This window comes from Spodoptera frugiperda, chromosome 25, assembly GCF_023101765.2.
Source record: "Spodoptera frugiperda isolate SF20-4 chromosome 25, AGI-APGP_CSIRO_Sfru_2.0, whole genome shotgun sequence".
NCBI lineage: Eukaryota > Metazoa > Arthropoda > Insecta > Lepidoptera > Noctuidae > Spodoptera > Spodoptera frugiperda.
In genome coordinates this window covers 5,155,601-5,178,176 of record NC_064236.1, presented here as the reverse complement: position 1 = coordinate 5,178,176, position 22,576 = coordinate 5,155,601, and the positions used below count along the sequence as shown (strand labels likewise).

The 22,576-nt window shown below is 34.8% G+C and overlaps 2 protein-coding genes and 1 long non-coding RNA gene across 7 annotated transcripts in view; 1 reads left to right on the top strand and 2 right to left on the bottom strand.

Moving 5' to 3' along the window:
* Window positions 1–22,576, bottom strand: part of LOC118262293 (neurocalcin homolog) — a 103,277-nt gene that overhangs the window by 75,671 nt on the left and 5,030 nt on the right. The gene's annotated exons all lie outside the window — the stretch shown is intronic.
* The window catches only part of LOC118262318 (neuronal calcium sensor 2), a 92,231-nt gene that overhangs the window by 64,980 nt on the left and 4,675 nt on the right, over window positions 1–22,576 (bottom strand). The window lies entirely within an intron of this gene.
* LOC126912457 (uncharacterized) lies at window positions 17,596–21,474 on the top strand. Its single transcript, XR_007707169.1, has 2 exons — window positions 17,596–19,054; window positions 21,049–21,474. It is a non-coding gene; the product is annotated as an uncharacterized LOC126912457 (long non-coding RNA).

Genomic DNA, 22,576 nt, shown 5'->3' with positions numbered 1-22,576 from the left:
CCTAAAACATCTGTAACTAAAATTAGATACTTAAACTACGGGTTTCGTCAACATTAGTACAATACAAAATTAGAAAGAATGATGTTCAAGAAGTATGTAAATACATGTTAATAATGTTTCATACATCTGCTCTATTATTGTTCCAATATTCATACTCATTCTAGCTTGAATGTTAGATTGACGTTGCCGAACAACCAAATCTGTTAGATACAGAAATCCGGCGAAGTGATGTTCTGTCGGCTCAAAATTGAACAGACGCATTCGGGAAATAGTCCAGTCCGGAAACTGTCCATTCAGGTTGATATTCTAGAGATTTTGTAGGTAAGTCCGGTAAAATGTTATTTGAGCATTCCCCGTTCGGACTATTGTTTAGTAGAGAACAGTTCTGTAAAGTGAAATGAAACAAGGTAACGACTAGCTCTTATTTAGTGGCCTTATATCCGTGTCGGCAATACGCGTGGTGTCAGCCTATTTTACTTACACGCATGACAGGGCACGAGAAATACTTACACAGCAAAAATTTATCAGCCACCGCCTTAACATTTGAAGGCCAAACAGTTTTTCCAAATGAATAATTGGAGGCAAAATTAGGTCATGCATAAAAAAATGTAGTAAGTATCTCTGTTGGTGTTTTAAAAGAACCGGTGTAGGTTAAGCTTGTAGGGAGGTGATAGACATCCGAAGACGACATTAACGCCTGCCGGACTCGACTAAAGCCCAATACATAAATCTTAGCGTCCTCGACTTCTGTTTCTTCTCACCTTGTAGTTATTTACGACTGTGGATATTAATTTATTGAAGGTAAATTCAGACGCGTGAGACTTGAGATAAAAATACTTTCAATATAAAATAACATTAGAAGTTGATTTTTTTAGCATTTGTAAATATAATCGTTTAGTTTATTAGTTATAATGTAATCTGTTGAACATCCATGTCGCGGTCTGCTCAACATACATATGCTATGTAATTTTGCACGCACCCAGATACCAACACAAAGTTATCCTAATTCATTTTACATCGGCTACTCTCATGAGAATTGTTTTTCAGGTCACTCCAACATTGCAGATATACGACTGCAACATTATTATCAACATCATCTACAGGTGCAACAGTTATTTCCATAGAGTGACAATGTGTCACTATGTATATGTGCCCCGGGCTGTTGAGCAGAGCGTGAACATAGAGCCATATCTAGGCCGTATAGTATATTTCCTGTTTTTCCAGAGCCATTGTTAAAACACGGAAAAGTAGGATTTCACGTTAACTCCAAACAAACGACAAGGTTTTTCTCAACGAAGTAAAGCTTTGTGAGGAAAAACTGCTTTGTTTCGTAATAAAGAATTATAGGATATTGAAAGAAATAATAAAGGAAAAGAACAATAAATACGTTCAATTTACATTGTAATGAATAGCTGTTTGAAGTTAAAATTCAAAGTATTGTTAACACAGTGGAATGTTTTGGTAATTGTTTAGGGAAAATAAGCACATAAAATATAATTTATGGAGCGAGACAGTTAAGTTTCTGACAGATATCTGTAATACATAAGACTTCTTACAACAGCTGAACAATTAAACAAATCTTTAATTAAATCGTCACTTCAAAACTTTTCATTGAAACTGTTACAAAGAAAATAGACTGCTTTAGAAGAGAACTGGGTCATCGGAGAGAATTAAAATTTCAAGGGATCATCTTTTCATATTGCATTCTCCATATTGTTCGCAAGTGCACTCTTTGCGTATTGAGTACATGTTCGTGTAAGTATGTAAGTAATATATTGCTTCTATAGATATTGCATCTTCACAAAGACTCTTTACAACTACTTTCTAATACTTTGAAGTTAAGGTTTTCATCTTCATATGAAATGAAGCCATGTTCAATTTTATATTGAAATAGTAATCTTAAGAAAATCCAATCAGTTCAATTTCGATATCCGTAATCCTCTATAACCCGAAGGGTAGATGACTTATTTTTATTATAATGTCCGTCTTGTAGATTATTTTAAAACATCACACACGTATTTTTTATTTTCTCGCGGAAAAAATACTTACGAAGAGTATATTGATTTGTAATATCGCCTGACGTCACTACCAGGTACGTTTTATACGTAGAAATGACGTATTTGCTCCCTCACCTAAACTTTTAATTCGTTTTGTCTAAACATTGTTACCCTATACCTATGACAAAATAAAAAAGTACGTGTCTAATATTTTTCCAACACCTAACTGACGGACTAAATAGATTTTTAATTTTCATACACCATCATCATCCCTATTGAACCACCAAAGTCAAACCATTTAGATTATCCGTTAAAGCGAAAAACGTCGGACGCCGACGTGTACAGTTTTCAGCAGAACTAAAAAAAATCGCACATGGCAAACAAAAGGGGAAGCTCTATTTTCCCGCATGTTTGCATATGCCTGTAGCTTCCTTTTTTGAGTCTACTAAAACAGCTCAATAACGCCTCTGACTGACTCCGGCTACCGGTCAATTTAATAGAAAAATATTTGGTTAATCTCCGCTTACGTGGTAGCGTGGGTTGCTCCGAAATATAATTCCTTTTTTAAAAAGTAAATGTTATACCGATGCCAAATTGGTTTGTGCAAGGGTTTGATTATAGAGTTCGGTATTTCGATTGAAGGTTTAACTTATTATTAGACTCCAGGATTATAAGAGATTTTATAAAAGTAAAAGAAGTTATCTTTACTAACACATGAACGAAAATTTATTTGCCATATTTGGTAGGCGAAAAACGAGACCTAAGCTGGTTACTTTCTTTTGAAATGATACACGTTCATGGGAAAATATTTAAAATACATATTGTCAGGCAGGTGATGTGTTTACCCTTCTTTTTCCTACAAAATAATTTAAAATAGGGTCATTAAGTGTTTAGTGTACAGGGCATTTGTTTGTTTAATGCACGCGACAGGGGCGTATCTAAATGCAGCAACTAGGACTAGGTTCGTATTTATTTAGCGGCATTTACCTACTTATATTGATTCTACGACCATTACACGCAATCAGTGAGCCGTTTAAACCTATTTTAAAAGAAGTAAATTGGTTAGATTCTCCGTTTACACAATAGTTACCATTACTTTGTTTAAAATTCTATGCAGTAATAACCTAGACGATTAGCTACTGGGTGGGTAGTAGGCGCAGTACCTACATGAACACATCTGTTTAGATTCAGAAGTACTCCCATAAAGATTAGGTTCCGGGCTGTACAGAAATATCCATTAATAAGGTGGTACTGGTACATTAATCTTGAAGCAATATTCTCAATATTGAAGGATAAGAACGATTACCTAACTAAAGTACTTCAAACGACCATTACAACTAGTTGAGAAGTTCCTTAACAGTCTGTATGGCAAGTGGTGGCCATTTTTAAAGAATATAATATCAATAATAGGAAACTGGTGCGACTTCACATACTTAGTATGAAATGAGGATAAAAACTTACAGTTTAAAACAAACTTTTCGAGTGCTTCTCGACCTAATTCTCAAAGTTGAAGGTTAGTTTAAGAATGAGAAGTGTAAACTTTGTTTCGAATAAGAACCGAAGACGTTTCGCGTCACATTTTCTTTTCTCCTATTCTTGTAAGCAGTTTAATTTTTCAAGCTAAGTCGAAATCGCTTCACAATGGTTATAAAGGTATACAGTAAATACATCGTATTAAATGAAAGTGTAAGGATAAATCCTTTTTATTCTACCTACATTTGTAGTTTGTTCAGTGTAGGTAGGTGTCTAGATACAATTACAATCAGCAATTCAAATAACGGAGTAGGTACTAAACTTTTACATAAACAGATTTCTAGCCAAAACTTGGGCCAAGCAAAAGTGGAACAGAAGCATGAATAAATGTCGGTAGTCGGTACCACGGATAATTATGTAAAACTACCATGCAGGCTTTGCCAAGCGTGTAACGAATATAGACATCCATAATAATTACATTAAGTATGGATTTTCGCCGACACCTTGGCTCCGACAGCTTAAACATTTTAATATTTCATCAGGGTGTTATTCATTGCACCTCTCTAGCTCTATTATTTTGGGTCTAAACAGGTTACGTTGGACATTATAACTATAATATTAATTGTCATAATTATGTATTTGAACGAAGAGATTAGTGTAAAAAGTGAACGCTGCCGTGCCGGTACCCATTTCACAAGCTTCCAAAACTGTTTAAACTATCTACTATATTCTATTGGAGCGGAAATTTCATATTACGCGATCAGAACGCGCTGCTAGCCAAATTAATTGATTCAGTTTAAATGTAACAGTTACACCAGTTTTAAATTGCTTCGTGGAATCATTTTTTCTAGCTTATACCTAATGAAACAAACACTGATATTGGTTTTTAATAAGTCGATAGAAGAAAAATCCTAGAAATGTCTTATTAAAAGCTTTTATTTAACTTATAGTTGAGACTATTACCCGACCGCAGTTAAACGGATTCGCGATTATCTGGGATTGCCAACCGCGCTCAAATACTATGTGATTTATAGCTTTAATATACAATTTCTACGAAATATGTAAGTTGTTACGTTGTACGGAAATTTTATATTGTAGCAATGCCTAATATCTCAGTACCTTGATTTTATTGCTAATTTGAATTATCTATTTTTGAATAAGTATTGTGCCTTTCCTAATTAGTACAATAAGTATATGTATATTTAGCTACGGGCTACCTAACGGGTTTACCGGGGCTCCGGCTCGTAAAGCAGGAGTAGGAACAGGGTAGTTTTTAGTCAGTAAGTGTCTGACACTCCCTCTCGCGTCGCTTAAAGCGGGAGAAGACATTAAGATTTTACTAAAAAAAAGTAAGTCTGCATTAGCTACGCCTTCTCTTCTCATGTATCTTCAAGACTGAAGAGCCAAGTAAGAAACAATATATATATAACAGAGAAGAGGTAGCAGTTCTTTAATATACCCGCTTCTTTTAAACTACGATTTCCAATCCGCCCGCCTAGCGTGGAATATGTGGCAATTCCCTCATTAACCCAGACCCATAGTTCAGCAGTGAAGTCCCACATGCCGCTAATGTTAATGATCAAAGTTATTAAACTTAACGCAATAATAATAGGTAATCACCTTATGTTTTAGCGAGTTTATGAAACGAATGGTTAAGCGCGTAACTTAAGCGTTACATACTGCCACGTCAAACAGTGATGGGATCATAAGAGGCTGCACCAAATACAAACTAGGCATAATCCACTTAAACATATTTGAAATGAAGAGTGATGACAAGTTACTGTAAAAGAAAATTTAAAGCTATGGGACAAATAAATTAACAATATACAATTAAGACAACAGTCTTACTGTGTAGGTACATGTACTTATTAATGCCGTAGTGCCTCTGCCTACCCCCTTCGGGGATAAAAGGCGTGAAATCGTACAATAGCCTTACGTCGAGGCAAAAAAAAATGGGAAACTGGAATGGGCAACATTTGCTGTTTCTAATACGTATTTTCTAACTTAGACCAACAAGTCTATCGAAACATGGATGACTAGTGTTTGCAATCTAATCTAATCAAATTTTAGTTACATAGATACATTGGTAACTTAATGACGTCCCTTTATAATAACATGTTATCAGCACCATGTTTTGTTATTACCTATATCGCTATGTCATATGAATCACTTTTTATATAAGGTCCCTAAAAGTGTCTATAAATTAAAGTATTCTGACTAGATAGGCACATATTCAAAACTTAAAAGATCGATACGATTGTGCGAGGTTCGCGAGCAATTCTAAAATTTTGAATTGAAATGCGGATTTGAATCTAATTAACGCATTGATTGCGTAGCTTGAAAGCTTTACTTGAATAGTAATTTTCACAAAGACCGAGTTTACAAACCAATGTAACTACTAGCGCCCTCTGGTGGAATCTGAGAGAACTAAACTATATACAAGTTCACAGCGCCACGGATAGATGGCGCGATTTCGTGCTTACAGTTTTGCTGAGAGCGCCACACTGCGGGTGGAAACTGAAACATTTGCAAACTTCACAAACCAAGGGAGGATTTAGATCACGCTTTCGCCCCTAGAGGGTGCTGTAGTTAACATGGCATTTTGGGGTAATGAAAACGGGCATCAACCGTCTTATAAAAGACCAATTTATTGTTATCAAAGATACATCGTTAGAAAGGTATTTTTATGTAGATCAATGGTTACTATGGAGTTAATCCTAATCTACTGCCAAATCGGATTAAAATATTTTTTTACGTTCGTATTTTATTGCTGTTAATCTTTTTAGCATTAAGTTATCTTGTGAAAAAACAAAACAAAATCTAATTGGTATTTTCCAGTGAGAGATTTTCTATTACGGAAAATTTTCACCATTAAAAATTATTACTTTATTTATGTAGGAGTGGAAAAGTCGTCATGTTACTTTGCGCACAGCGTAGATTAATTCATAAACACAAAGAAGTGCATAAGTACAAGGATAGTCTTATCTCTAAAAGGCATGTCTGACTTTTTCTAAAATTAATGAATCTCTTTTAATATTGCTTTTTTTATGAGCTAATCAGATACCTAGTTAAAAATACTAATAATTATATATTTACTTTAATTTTATTTATGTCATTTCGTTCACAAAGCCGTCTGTACGAATGTCAACGAAACTTAACGGGCGATAATATTATTTAAACAAATCTAAAAGATTCAATATGTTTCTCTAATATTCTGAAGACTATAATTATTTGAATATAGATAACTTTATAGCAGTTTGTACAATTGAAAAGATCTATTCAACGATAGTAAATTAATTTTGATTAGATGTCGGTACCAAAGTACCTAATACATAATCATCCTGTTTATTCATTCGATGGTAGATGAAAGCTAAAGAAATGTTGGTGAGAGGGGTAAAAAACGTAATTGAAAACACTGCATAAAAACATGCAATGTTTTCATTTATTATTAATTCATTCTGCTTAATTTTAAGTACCTATATTGCAATAACAAATCACTCAGATAAAAAATAATGTTTTTTAAGGGTAGGTAAAGGCGTCGTAACCACAGTGGTTGCTATGATTTATTCCCTTATTACTAGGCACTGACTTTGAATGCGGTCCCAACTTCCACCCGACCTTGCGTTTGTAACAAAATAAAAGTATAATGTATCGATTAGCTGGCGCGTAGCCCGCTTCATTTCTTCTTTCCGCCAAATTTATTAAAATACACGAACTGCTAGCATTGTGTGACGTATGCACCTATTATTTAGCTTATTACCAACAATGAGCCATTAAAAATGGTTATGAAACAGACCGTGAGAGCATAAGTAGAGCAAGCGTTGTTCAAAATAATAACATCACAAACCAATATAATGAGTAAGCTATGCATAATATAAACTTATCCCACTGGCTAGGTACTTGCTGCCACTTGCTGTTTAAAGAAAATAATAACTCAGTATTTGCAGCCACGTTAGGGCTGACATTTCCAAAATTTTGCAAACAGGAAACAAGGACAAGTCGCGTGTAAACACTAGTTTTTGGAGTTCAGAACTCGTATAATATGTCAATAAGATGATGATGACAATAACAACGCTCCGCGTACCTACGTCTAAACTAGAACAAATTAGAGAAACCCGGACGGATAACAACCTTGATTATGAATATGTATAGGTATCGCACTTAACAGCACGTATTTTTAGCTTTATTATTGATATAAGAAGATTAGGCCGAGTAAGTACTTTGTACTGCGATCATTCATAGGAGATGATAAGATTTCATTAACATACAAATTGCAACATTCAGAATGTGTTTAAGTTTATCACTAAGGTACATGCAAATTAGTACCTTCATGATGTTAAATACCGATAACAATATGCGTATCTAGATTGAAATATTTGAAACGTAATCGACAATTTCAATGAAATAGCGGATAAATTAACGAATGTAAACAGTAAATTACAATGTGGCACACATTGTATTGTGTGTGACACATTTCCCAGGGAAAATAGTAAAATTACCTACAACTGTTCACATGGAAAATAAAAAGTCTTACGATATTTTTCTTTCAAAATATATCTTCTTCTATCTTCGATAAATGTTTTGTTTAGCTACGTTAATATTTAAAAATTGGCAACAACTGCTTTTCCGGAAGCGATAAATTCACTTCCCAAAGCAAGTTGGGTCTTGGGTGCAGACACTTCGCACTTCAAATAAGTCGAGAGCCCCGTATTGAAAGAGTAAAGAACGTAAATCTTTGTGGACCTACTCGCTTTTTCCGATACTTAATGCTTCAGAGACAAAGAGGCGCGTCGTTAACTGAACATTTAAGTTTCTTGTCAATATAATATCTTGAAAGCATTATACTTTTTTTCACTACTTGTACGTGTGATAGGTATAACCATAATATTATTCACATAAAACGCTCGAGGCTGGTTGCGCGCTTCGCTCCGGAACCCTGCATTCATAAGTGGACGTCGCATAGAGCACTATTCAAGAGCTAGCGAACTACTTAACATACCTTTTTACAATTTTTACAATAGTTTTACGACCTGCGCTAGCCACAAACGAAAAGGTTCCAAGGCAATTTTGTTACTAATTATTTTTGTAATAATTTGAAAACAATTTTTATCTATGTTTGTCATACGTACACGTACCTACTTACGTCAAGTAAACATCTTAAAAGTATATACCATTACCAAAGTACTTCAGCTTTTATGTAGAAATGGTTTCAACGCGATTATGTAGTATTATCATGAAGAAATGGTACGTACTACGTACATAGACATCACAATCGAAGGCACGATCTCTCCGCTTTGCTAGCCAACACGTTACTTACCCATTGATCTAGTTTCGCCCCTATTAATCAGACGATACAGCTTAATCGATCACGATTTAAAGTTAACTCATATAGCGGACCATCCATCTAGTAGTTATAGTAACTCACGGGAACTCTTATGATGATAAACAAGTTTGCCAAATTAACTAATAGTTACAACGGTTTGCAAAATTAGAGATCCCACTAAAAACATTTTCACGTTGCCAAGTCGAGATGATGATGTTGATAGTCACTGTCAGAAAGTTACTAGATAACATGGATTTAGACACTTGACTCAAGTTTCACCAGTTCACTTATACAACTTAGGTTAGGATGTATATAGTATGTACCTATTTCACCTAGTGTTCAATCAGGGTGTGTACTATACTTACAAATTGCATACATATTACTTAAGACAAATTGCATGACTTGCCTTTTGGCACATCTTGGTGGGGACAATCCCGTGACTCTTGTCATAAGGGAATGGAAAGCTTGTTTTTTAATTGATATTCGTAGATTTCCCTGAAAGCATTGGCAGTAAGTATATACGTCGTCATTTATTTAAATTACCTACTACATTTTGATTAACCTATAAAATGGACAGATTGGGAGTGACTTCACAAATTCAGATAGATACCATTTGAAAAATAAGAAAATCAGATTCTACTCCTAGGTCCGGACTTATCCCTGCAAATACTAAAACAGCACAGTTTAAGCGTTTCGTTTGAATGCTGCAAGTTGGAAAGACCGCTTTCCTAAAGCAAGTATGTTTGAATTTAGTTAGACAGCATCAGCCTCACATTGATTCCTAACTCTTAACTATCTCGGTTATTGCAAAACAGAACTAGACGATTTAACTCGTTAGCGGCTTTCTAGTTATGTCAGAAGTCGAACTGGAGTAACTAGTAAGCACGAGCACACGACTCCGTAGGTGGTGGACTGTTAAATCAGATATACATAAGTATTAATAGACCTGGGTACATTTTCAATCTGTGGGTACTCGACACAATAGTACCCTTGTTCGCAATACAACAAACCCAACTCAATCTACTACAAACGTACGTAGCAACTCAATCTGAGAACTTCAACACAAAGTTACGAGAACAACAATGTTTACTGTTTCTGTTTTTAACGAGACTCAGTAAACAAGACGATTTGTTTGGCAATGCACAGGTGCAAATGATGGCTAAACAAACACCATTTTTATGACAATTGTTTTTTTTATCGACGCTGACTTTATAGCCTTTCTTATATTTCTAGTCAGTTTCAAAATCGAAGTTAACAAAAACGATAAGCTACATCTATGCTGGCGTGTAAATAATCAAGTGGCAGGTGTACGACCTGGTCAATGGTCCCTACATTGCCTTTAGTGAATTTATGAAATTACAGGCTTTGGGTAGTTACCTTTGTTAAGTTTCGTGCTGCAAGTTTAATCACAAAATTGCAGCGTACTTAATACATTGTGTACTTATGCCGTTAATGATACATTGTATCCTAGTAATTTGCAGGCACGTGGGTTGTTCGAACTGTAAAGAAATAATAAGTCAGTGGCGCGTTCCCTGTGGAAAATGTCACACACTGATATATTGTAGCAGCGTACGGTTCATGATAAAAGCAAGCTACAGTGATCTCCTCATTCATTAGCCACATTAATTCGTCTTGCATCATTCATCATGTCTTCCAACCTCGATTTGTAATGAAACTAGAATGACTAGAATTATTGCTGCTCGCGAACCAGTACAAATCATATGACGATAATATACGACTGCATTCACATTTGCGACAAGAACGGCTAAAAATAACCCATATACCGGAAAAGATATAACGGATTTGTTAAAAATGGCATAAAAAATTATATACACATCACACGGTCCATGCGGGATTTTTTATTCAAAGCATTCTTTAGAGTTCATGCAGGAGGAGACTGGTATAAAATTCTGACAATAGGACAAAAACAGTACGGACCGCACAAAGGTCACAATACCAGCAAAGACTTTTTGTTTTTGGCTTTTCGTGTGGAATGCTTTCTTTTTTAACTTTGACATTTGACTATCGAATATTTTATTCGAATTTTTTTTTGCACATAGCTGTGATTCGTTTTACGTATTAAATTACTTGAACGGGAGTAAAACCGGTAACAGAACATTGGAAATTGGAACCCAATTTTATCAACGACATTGGATGCACTAAGTATATTTAGAGCGTGCAGGATGAAATTAGATTACAACCCTACGTGGATGTTGAGTTAAGGTTCTTAACGTTGTTACAACGGCCTGGAACACCGATCAAAGGGTCTGCATCACTAGTATATATAGCTTCATCTATAATAATAGCCTAACAGGCTTCAAAGAACACTACATTTTTTAATTTAACCTTCAATTATGTTATATTGATATCCTTACGCTTCGTTAATAATAAAACATTAACTGCCACACTCAGAGTCATTTAATGCTTACTTAAACTATTCTTTAGTAACGATTTTGTATGGAAAACAATTGCTAAGGATTGGGTTAAGTAATCATTAAATGACTCTGAGTGCGCGAGTAAGTAGAGAAAACTTACGTGGCTAATATAGGTACTTCTCAACATATTCTACCTTGTGGAATAAATGCAGCATGTCTTTCCATTTTACATAACTATGCTAAGCTAACCCATTGTTTAAATTCTGCAGTATTTTTCCGGAAACGCTCGAGAATTTCGGCTGAAACTTCAGATATTTATAATGGGTATGTTTGTTTGTTAAAAGAACTCCGCGGAACTAAGAGGTTAAAAATAAGAAAAGTAAAAGGGATTCTGTTCTGTGCCGTCATAAATTAGACGCATTTGAAAGGTGACCGTTATAGAACAAAAGACGTTTAGTAATAACAGGAAAGCAATGAAAACGTACATGCAGCTGTCGCTGCGAACAGATCAATAAAATATTTTCAAATGTCAGAGGTAATCGTATTTTTTTAATCCAGACACATTTATGATCAGTGAGTTATGTATGTAAGTATTTATGTAACAGTAAAACAATGAATGCCAAGCCTACGATGATTGTCGAGAAACAGCAGCGGATATTTCAAATTAACCAGCTCAAGCTTTTATTGGAACACTACATGTTAAAGATCTGATAACAGCACTGTTTGAATAGAGGCAATCTTTAGCATAGTTTTACAGCGGACCAGCTGTTAAAACTTGCAGTATTTGAAACTGAAATATAAATAAACAGTAATAAATTAAATGCGCTTAGCACGTACATAAATCTCTCAATAAAAGGCTCATGTCGTTAATTCAATCTATCAGATATTGAGCGGAGATACGTACTGTCGAGCACGTCTGCCAACAAACATCACAGAGAATGCCAATTGGTATTGCTGCTTGCGACTTCCGAGACTGTCATTGTTAGTAAAAATATGGCCACAACATTAGGTCACAAGATGAATCCATTGTCATGGAGTGATGTACAAATTTAGATAAAATGTTGCTCGTGGCACTTATAAGACAATGCCAGAAACTGACAGAAATATGCTTACATAGCTATTCGAACAACAAGGTGCTCATTATACTTAGCTTATGTCATGATTATAATTCCAGACATAAAGGGTTGAAACGTATTGCGCGATCGACGACATTTTACAATCAAAGAATCTTCTCCCTTTATTATATAATGGCGACAGTTTAAAGTATGGAAAGAATCGATAATAGTTTAGATAGAAACACCAAAATTAACACCATTTTTTGCACACCACTGCAAAAGCAATGTTGATGGGGTTCATAGGCACTAGTACCATCGTCTATAAAAATAACACATCAATATGGTACAAATCAATAGCGTTGCCAAAGACAATAGAAAGCATGAACTCAATTCGGAGTTGGACGTCAAAGTAAAATTTAATTAGCATGCGACTCTCGCAGCAAAAAGTATAATCTGGCACAACTACGTGCTCCACTAGTCCGCTAGGATCACTGAGTTAATTAATAAAATTTGATCCTTCTTATGAAAGCTAGTCTAGTTGGAGAGGAAGGATTATTAATTTTAAATTAACTGGATAAGAAGGACTGCTCGTTCTGAGGATTATACTTCTATGTCAACTTAATCTGTTCACTTAAACTATTCCTACTAAGGTGTACTGTAGATGAATAAACCACATTTTCATGAATACTTTCCAGTGGGTAATTTGGAGGACGTATGATAAACGTACATAAAACATAGCGTGTAATCAATAAAATATAGCGTACGCGATTTCTGTAATTAGGACGATAACTCATCATCACGCACCGCTGTGGCAGAAAGAGTTTTCTATTTAAATGAATACGAAGCAACAATTTGTGGCATATTCCGTAAATTGATGGAGGTGTACTTTTTTATTTGATCCTCTGCTTCCTACGCTGATCACTAGAATGAATGTCTACGTGGTCCGCGATTATTCGCTAGAAGCATAGACACTTCGCGTAAATAGCTGCTCTTGCCAAATCTATGTTAGTGAACTTTACATTTGGCACTCGAGAGTGTGTCTGCGCTGTTTGTTACGTTAAAAATATGCGGCGTCATGAACGAGTCACAGTAGTTCTGAGTGTCTGAGTGGGCTGGCCCAAGTCCAGCCTAGACACACACCAGCATCTACTGGTAACTGCGATTATCCCGATTATCATGGTTCGCGTGTAACATGAACGGCAGTTAACTAGAATATTTAACCTTCAAACGTCACTAGCAGAGCCCGCATGGCGCGAACGTATGTTGCGGGGCTGGCAGTCGAGTGCAGGGCGATTTGTTGTCGCAGAATTACATGCACGTAGGTACGTATGACGCATTCCGCGACGTAACAGCCGTACGAAAACAAAGCCATGTTGAGGACAACATTGACAGGCCATCCACGTTTGTGTGGGCGTCGTTGGAACATAAATATTTGAGCGCTTGCTAAAATTAGGTAAGAATATAGTAATAGTTTGATAAACAAAAATAAACAACATTAAAACTACGGTTTGAAGTCCACGCCTATGAATAATGTAGCGCATCAACTGTGATGGTGACTACATCATCGAGGCATTACGACTAGCATTTAAATAGAAGCATTAGAACGTAAAAGAACAATAAAAGATACATTATAAAACAATGAGCTTCAAAATATTTGCTGTCATATAAATCGGTCCTTAATCTAAAAGAAATAATAAATCTAATTCAACACAAAACAATTGGAGCTAAAAAGCGTAGTTTAACGACGTCATTCAAGATATTAATTAACAACCGCGGTGTAAGTACGGTGGAAACAATTTTGCGTACCCTTTTCAGTTTTGCGGTTTTTATCTGAAAACAACGGCCATTTTCAACTCGCTAATTAGGTATCAACTGCGATAATGGGTTAGCCAACCTACATTCTGCAAAATCCATTTAATCGCAGCTCTAGAAAAAAACACAGTGAATCACAAATGGTGGGAACTGTGATAATAATTCAACCGGCGAACAGATGATCGTGGCGAGCAGAACTGATGTCATACTCGGATGCGTGTTAGATAGGTACGTAACACTTTTCATGACATCACACTGGCGATGTATTTTTAGTGTTCGCTCAAGCCTTAAAATAATTATTTCGACTCGTCACTTCTTAAGACTGTCTTCATTTATTGCGCACACACGTGTAATACCCGACAAACGTTTGTTCCTAGTGTTTAAATTGAGGAGGGATAAATTCAGATCCTGCTAAATTTACATTACAACTAACGTAATCTTTATTAGCAATTGGACTAGAAATCTTCAATGTGCCAAACGTTAGTCGATATGTTTGTACTATGTAATAACATTATTTAATTTTAACTTTGTTCTTCTAATCGGTGTCGATATTGAAACTAACATATGTTGTACGATTTGTATGTTGAGATATGCAAAACATATCGTTTGAAAAAAGTTAATAGCTGATGAATTAATGGTCAATAATCATGTGAAACACAACTAATATTGCCATAAGTCAGTGATACAAATAAATAAAATTGGACAATTTATTTCTGATAAATATGTTTTGTAATATTTACAAAACATCTACACTGAGGAATTTATTGTTATTCTAGTACCTTAAATTGTTTGATATACATTTGGTATGTGATAAATAGTACGCAAGGGTCCACTTTCCGTGTTTGTAGTAGGAAAATTATTATCTGTATTTTGGTCTCTATGATAATGAATGCCGGTAAAGATGACATGACGTTTTATGAAGTTGTATTAAATTCGATAAATGTTCAATCGTTAAATGTTAGTACCAAATTGCAAAAAACGCAGTTAGTTTTCTCATACAAACCTGGCCATGATTATACCAGGTCAAAAAGGTTCAGAGCGACAATATTTATATTAAGAGAAGTCAAATACAAAGCCGCTAGTGTTAATTTATTGGTAAATAAATGTATAGTCACATGTTATGCAATACGTAGTACCGGTAGTCGAGAAATTGAGACGATTGGGATCGCCCTTGTACCGAGAGGCGGTGCAAACAAGAATAAGACGAGCGAAAATCGAAACTTCAATAACTGACCGCCCAGGCATAGAATACTCGGATATAATGTTCAGTGGTAAAAGGAAGCGACGTACCTACACCTTCTGAATAACTATTTATTCAGAAACAACTAATCATTCATTACCATGTAGGTTATAAGAAGCTGCTGGATGCAGGTCACTTCCAAACGGTGCAGCGTATATGTAAGTTATTGAAGGAATCCTATGTTCAGCGGTACAGGTCTTTTAGGTAATATAATTAAGAAGATAATTATTATGCATCATAAGAATTCAATAACAGAAATTGATTAAACATTTGTTTAGCATGTTCATATTAAGTTTACTATCACAAAATGCGATTTAATACAGTTCCGTGATATAGGGCAAAATGGATGCAGTACTTACGCTATGGTAATTTTTCAAATTAAAAAAGCGATCGACCACCGCTTGTGAGCTAGTTTGCATAACAGGGACAGCAGTGCTAACAAGCAATCAAATATTGATCAAATCACTATTGGCAAGTTTACAATAGACAGACTTTAAGTAAAAGAAGCATTTTAAAAGCTAACTATAGTAGTTATAAGACAGACTTGTTCTGCTCAAACAAGAACGAACAGTAGGTAGCTGAAACAATCAAGTGCGTCTGGAGAACCGATTGTCGCCCACAATACAATACAATACACGATCTTAACACGCTGACAGACGCATCATTATATTGTCCTCCGATGCCACTGAGCGATGGGGAGGTCCGTTGGTAACCGAGGTCACGCGACAATCGAAGCTAATTGTAGCAAAAGGGGTTCATAAACAAGATACAATGTTTGCTTTCAAATAAAAGCACGAGAACAGACGCTGACGTTCGTACATTGTATATCAAAGAGTTCTTTGTTTAGGACTGGGCCTAATGATCAAACTAGATTAATGAAGATCAAACCGTTAATGTAAAAGCGTTTGTTTGAATACAAAAATGCCTATGCCGTAGCAAATATTTTTTTTGTTCTTGATTGACGTGCCACAATTCGAAATGGCCGCCATTATTCTTATTAACAAAGTTACGCCCCGTGATGCTTGTTACTAATAAAACTTATAACACAGCGAAACGATTTCGTATTACATAACCCGGCGTTCAGAAATGCAGAGTCCAATCCAAATGGGGTTACATTTATCACGGAAATTACAACGAAGGTTAAATGCGGCATAGACACGCTAACCCCACCTGGCTGAGAAAATACTAATTAATATTGTGAAAAAACGCGATGTACTTAGGAGAGCTGTTGCATAGTCATTTTTTATGTTACACAAATTTTGGATGCGCTATAAATAAAAATAAAAACTTTAATAATAATAATTAAACGCAACTAAAAGCTCCACAATTCAGAAAATGGCTTAAAAATCACGTAATGATAAGAAAATCTTTGCATTTTTTAAGGAATTAATTCCTATATCGCAGTCTATTTTTTTTGAGTTTGTCCCAGATAACACCTAAGTATCTAAATTGTGCTAAAATGCATCAAAATCGGACATTACCTAATTTAACGTCCCAAACCGACTTACACTCATATGAACTAAGTTAAGAATTTTAGAAGTAATTTTCTGTCTACCTAACCAACGGTAGCAAAAGGAAAACGACTTACGTTTGACTTATTCAGGAAGTAAGGAATAAATTACAAGAAGATATAGCTAGCTAGCATGAAAGATGCTATAGTTTCAGGTCAGACAGTTTGGAGCACGATCCTCAGAATTCTTTACTAAGATACAGTGCTGATCCTATACGTCGAAATGTGTATGACATAATTTATCGTAACTAAATCCATGACTGCTTATTTCTATGTAAGTATTTGAATAGTTTGTTTTTGCGATTACATTGCAAAATATACAATATATATATATCTTAATTTATTTATACCAATAAATGGTAGAATAAAAAACCTATGCCGGATCTATTTACGTTTGGCGCTAGCATTTAAAGCCTTGTTATTTTTATTAATTCCCCTAGTATTATGCCTTATTAAAAACACAACGGATAAAACTGCAATAGGTAGATACCTACAGCAACGTTTCAAAAAAAAATATTGCGCTGATGCTATTCAGTGTCCTTGCATCCACTAACATAAAAATAATATAATTTAACCTTCCGCATTTTAAAATATTGATTGCCTTAACAAAGGAAAAACTAACACAAAAATGACAAAATCAATATCATTTAAAATTGCGTTATTTATTTAATCCAACTCCATGTATCACGGCTTGTGCTAAAGATTCGGAAACATACTTCGAAAAACCGATTATAGACTTTGAGGAACATCATCATGAACAGCAGCCTGAAAAAGCCAAGTTTGGTAAGTAACTATTAATATTAATTTACACCTCCCTACTCCTTACATTGTACAAAATTGTAATTTCAGTAAACTGACAGATATGTTTCAACAAACGTATTATAATAATCTATGTATCATCTTTTAACTTTCGATGAGAACATCTGGTATTACGTAGATATACCAGTTAAATGCATGTTAAATTTCCTCACTAAATTCAATATTGTATTCACTAACATTATAAATGGCAGCCCCAACTATAGCTATTAAAGTTAGTCCTCGGTTTAACTATGGTCTCTGCTTGAACTTTTGAACGATAGACCGTGTTGAGAGAGAAGTTTAACACTTTTATGCTTTCATGGTTACATGCTAGTTAGTAACGGAGTGCGCCATTGGATTAGTCCCATTATTTTATACGGTTGGGGTTAAAAGTAAAGTTTATCTACAGATAAAACACCAAAGGCACTCGGATACTGAATGGAATATAACTAAATGTTTCATCATATGTAAAAAGAAAAAAGTCAGAGTTAATTTTTAATTTACGTCCTTTCAAACATATCACGAATAAAAATATGGAAAATTCAGTTTAAAATTCATCATACTCGCTGACAGAGGCATCTCTATCAAGCCTCACTTGTCCGCAAATTAAGGTCGGGGTATTTCGTGCATTGCACAGTCCGGACACGCAATTTGGAAAACTACTCGTCAAAATGAAAATTTCTATACTGCCGACATTTGTGTAGGTTAGTTTGTTAAAAGACAACCTAGATAGCTCATTAAGAAATAAATTATGTAGACTCTAACATTCGTTGTTTTAATACAATCATGGAAATGAAACACGAAATAAAAGTTTGAATAATAATTCAGTTATAGCTACACAGAACTATAATGGAGTTGAAGGGAGAAATTATCAACGTTGGATATAAAACACGATATAATTGTTAGTTATTTGCCGTGGAAACGGTTTTCTGAATAAGCTTTTTATTTAAGCTCTATTCACAACCTGGCACAGTTCTTATCAGCAGTTGCTATCGCGGAACGTTGCATTATGAAAAACTGAAACTTTTAGTTCCACTGTTACTCGAGTACGTTCGTTATGCTTTGTCGTTTGTACGTATTTTATTTCATACACTTTCCAAACTAAAATTGAATCACCACTGAAATTTTTAAAACAGCTTTTTCTAATCTTTCCAAACATAATCGTTGAAAGGCTGCTTCGGGCTGTTGTTGAAAGATCGACAAACCGGATCTTTCCCGGGTTGAAACGCTTGAACTATTATCTATACGACGCGGCTGTGCCAAAATTCATTGATGGGTCTTGGCACACTGCAACTACGAGATCCTCAGTTTACTAGTAGCTATACGGAAGAATAGCACATACCGAAGAAGTTTGCTAGTATTAATTCATTTCATATATCTTTTAGATTTTCACTCTTAGTGCTACGGAACCCCAAAGTCGTATACATTTGTGGCTATATGAATATTCAAGATATTAATTCAAAACGTTAAGGTAATTTTGCCGGTGTGTACATTCATAAAACTGGTTTCCATCCATCATGTAAACATAAATTCGACGATCCCGTAATAGAATAACATTTGCGCGATGGAATGACATTTACTGAGGGAATGGTGAGAAAAGTTGTCCTTTAATAATAATAAATAACCTTCATAAAGCGTTCATATTATATAAATGTTGTAGGATAAAACCGGGTTATTTTTTTACTGGTGGTCGGTTTTAGCCTACCATTTACCACAGTAACTCTCTTGCCGGAACAATGAACTATGTTATCAGCAAATAAACAAACCTAGTCATAAAAATAAAGCCATTCTATAAATGGAATGATAAAAAACTGAAGTAAATCCTTCGTCTTTATTCATTAGAAAAGGGAAATTGCATCGACAGTTTTCTTTCCCGACAGTCCTCATTGTGTCTAAATCAAAAACTTGCAATGGTTGCGGAGCATTGTTAGTGACAGGTAGGAATATTGCTTTTATTCAGTTAGAACGTAAATAAGGACGAGGAAAATTACCTCATGATTACTTAATTGATTCGCAAATCACGTTGAAATTGTCAGTCGAATCACAAATTATATTTTATTTGCAATAAAATTTATTTTATTAGTTACTAAAGGGCGAGTCTATTGCCAATCAGGTACGATATACCTGCTTTCTTAATTATATATTTTTAAGCGAAATAAACAATTTCAACAACAATCTAACTTAGCTTTAGAAATCCTTAAATGTTGTACGTTTTCTAATTTCTTGGGCGGTACCTAGTCTGAAACTTCACAAGGTTTGTATCTTGTCAAGTCTAATCACTTTCGCAATCTACATCCGACTGCGGTGGTATCCACGTGTTTCATTACTATTTCTACCATTTGCGTGGTTAAACAAGGTCTTTGGTAAATATAATTTTAATTGCTCTAAACTTGGTTACTTTCGTAAATATTGGTATTTATTCTAACTTTGTGGGATAAATAAAATATTTAACTATCACGGACATTAAAAAAACCGCCTGAAAAATTACTGTTTTAATACCCATCGCAGTCCCAGAAAAACAAAACCCCTTCAAACAGATGAGTGATGACAGATGATTCTTAAAAACAACATACATAATTAAATCCTCCTCAACAAACATAGGTATCACACCCCTTCTCGTGACTCTTGACGTAGAAGATGGATTAGGTATTTTACTACCAGTGTGGTAAAATGCGAAAACACGTATTTTTTTATCAAGTTGAAGGTATGTTAACTCGTAACGTCGAGTTAATTAGGTCAAATAATAAAATTCCGTCATAAAAGCTTTAACGCCTCATAAAACCCACTTTAAAAGTTTTCAAACTATCTCCGTTTAGAGTCTATCCGTATTATTCATAAACAATCAATTAACACGTTATGGCTAAACAATGTGTTTTTAATATTTGTTTATAACTATATTCTTTACTTATTTTAATACCCATTAAAACTGACGAACATGTTTTGTCTGTTTACACGTGGTTATCTCTGAAAATTACTGGTACAATTTTTTATTCTGATATGCAGCTTTTTCCTGAAGCTTAGAGACGTGCTTTTGGGAAGGCCAATGTTTCATCGGTCGAGGGATCCGAGGTGATGATGATGATGATATATTAATATTAAGTACCTGTTAAGCAAGGTACCAGGAAAAAGTTTATATGCCGACCATCTTCCGATGACATCAACGAATTTAGCACGCGACTGAAACCGCGGGGAAGTGCTAGAGTAATCATAATTTGTTAATATTTATTTATTATAAACAAGTTGACACGACAGACGCCTTTTCTTTTTCCTGGAATGTTTTCCAATTTTTTCTTCATAAGAACTTTCTACGATCTTCAAAGAATATTAGAAAAAAAATGGCGAATTGGCCCAACAAGTTTTTCGCTTAGAAACATATCCAAGATGAAAAAAATGTTAGTCTAACTCCCCAGTGGTTACTTTTTGTTAAATTACTTTTTACACTAAATCATAAACTTCTTGTTCCAGGTCAGAATAGCTTTAATTACTAATGATTGCAGAATCTTCATTCCCGGAATAAATAGGTAAATGGGCGACCTATATTGCCCCAGCCTTTGCATACTTGGGGAAGAATTGTGGAGAAAGGCATTTGGCTGGCAATGCATGCTCTTATATTCGCTCGGAGAGACAGCGTGAGGCTACAATCTACTTTCGTAATAAGATAATACCAAAGATACTGAAAGCATATGAAAGGTTACATACATATTTTGTAAGACATGAGATGTTGTTCAAAGAATACTGTTTAGGTAAATACCTACGCTTATTTTTATTCTCATATAGATGCAAAACAAAGTAAACGTGGTTTGCATACAAACTACCCACAAGTTGAAATAAATAAGTAGTTAAATAATATCGTACTGTCTGTTTCATTATTAAATGTTTTAAATTTAAGTACTACGTGTATTATTTAATTATCTGGCTTTTATGCGCTTTTACAGTGATCATTTTAACCTCATTTAGTTAAAAGAGCCTTTACAACTTTAATATTCTGTAACCACATATCGGTTGCGCGATCATTTTCACCAAATGAGAAGAGAATAAAATTATAATATCAATTAATTTGCCACCGATACATAATTTAACATTAAGTAGCCAACGAAAAGGCTACATATTTTGCAGCTCTGAAACTGTTTTCACCAAAACAGATACAGGTTAGTCCGAAGTAGTGGTAGTCGAGGGTATATCAAGAATAACTTATAAAATGAGTATTATTCTTTATTAAGTAATGTACAAATTCAAATGCATGAATACGAAGAAGCCTTACTTTATATTCAGGAAACGAAGGTACTCGCAAATTGCAACAGGAAAATACGTCAGGGTTCAAATATATTGAATTAGTTGCGCAAACCGTGGCTGCAGTCGAGATAATCATATAGAGTTCAGATTAGTTTCAGGAAAACGCGGGGGATTCAAGCTATGCGATCACGGTCGCTAAATTGGATACCACGACACATGTCATGCCACCAATATCGCATTAGGTTCCAAGTAATAGTTATCTGCTAAAGCTAGTATTCGGCAGGAAATAGAAATGTTTTAACAAGGATGTGTAACTAACTAGCTGTGAATCGACTTAACTTACTTACCATAAGAAAACAAAATAGCGTGAAGGCATTTTAATCTTAATAAAATAATGTTTACGCTCAATAACAGGTATATGTTTATACAGTTTGTGTTTTACAGTACTCATTGTTTATGAGAGGTTTTCATAAATAGTTTCAGACCGCGTAACGTTTTAAAATGAAAGTCGAGTAATGAAACTACGTAAGTAAGTACTAACTAATGTGTTATATTTTGGATATTGCTGTCGACCCTCGGCAGTTGAGCGATAAAAACAATTATGTGCCTTGTTATTGATAAACTAAATAACCAAACGATCTGATTTCTACGTTTTACGGAAAATTCTAGTTTGTCACTATTTTTGGACCAATTAACGGCTGGTAAACAAATACCTAAACAATGTAGGTCGTTAAATAATGAAGGACATAAAAATAAAGCT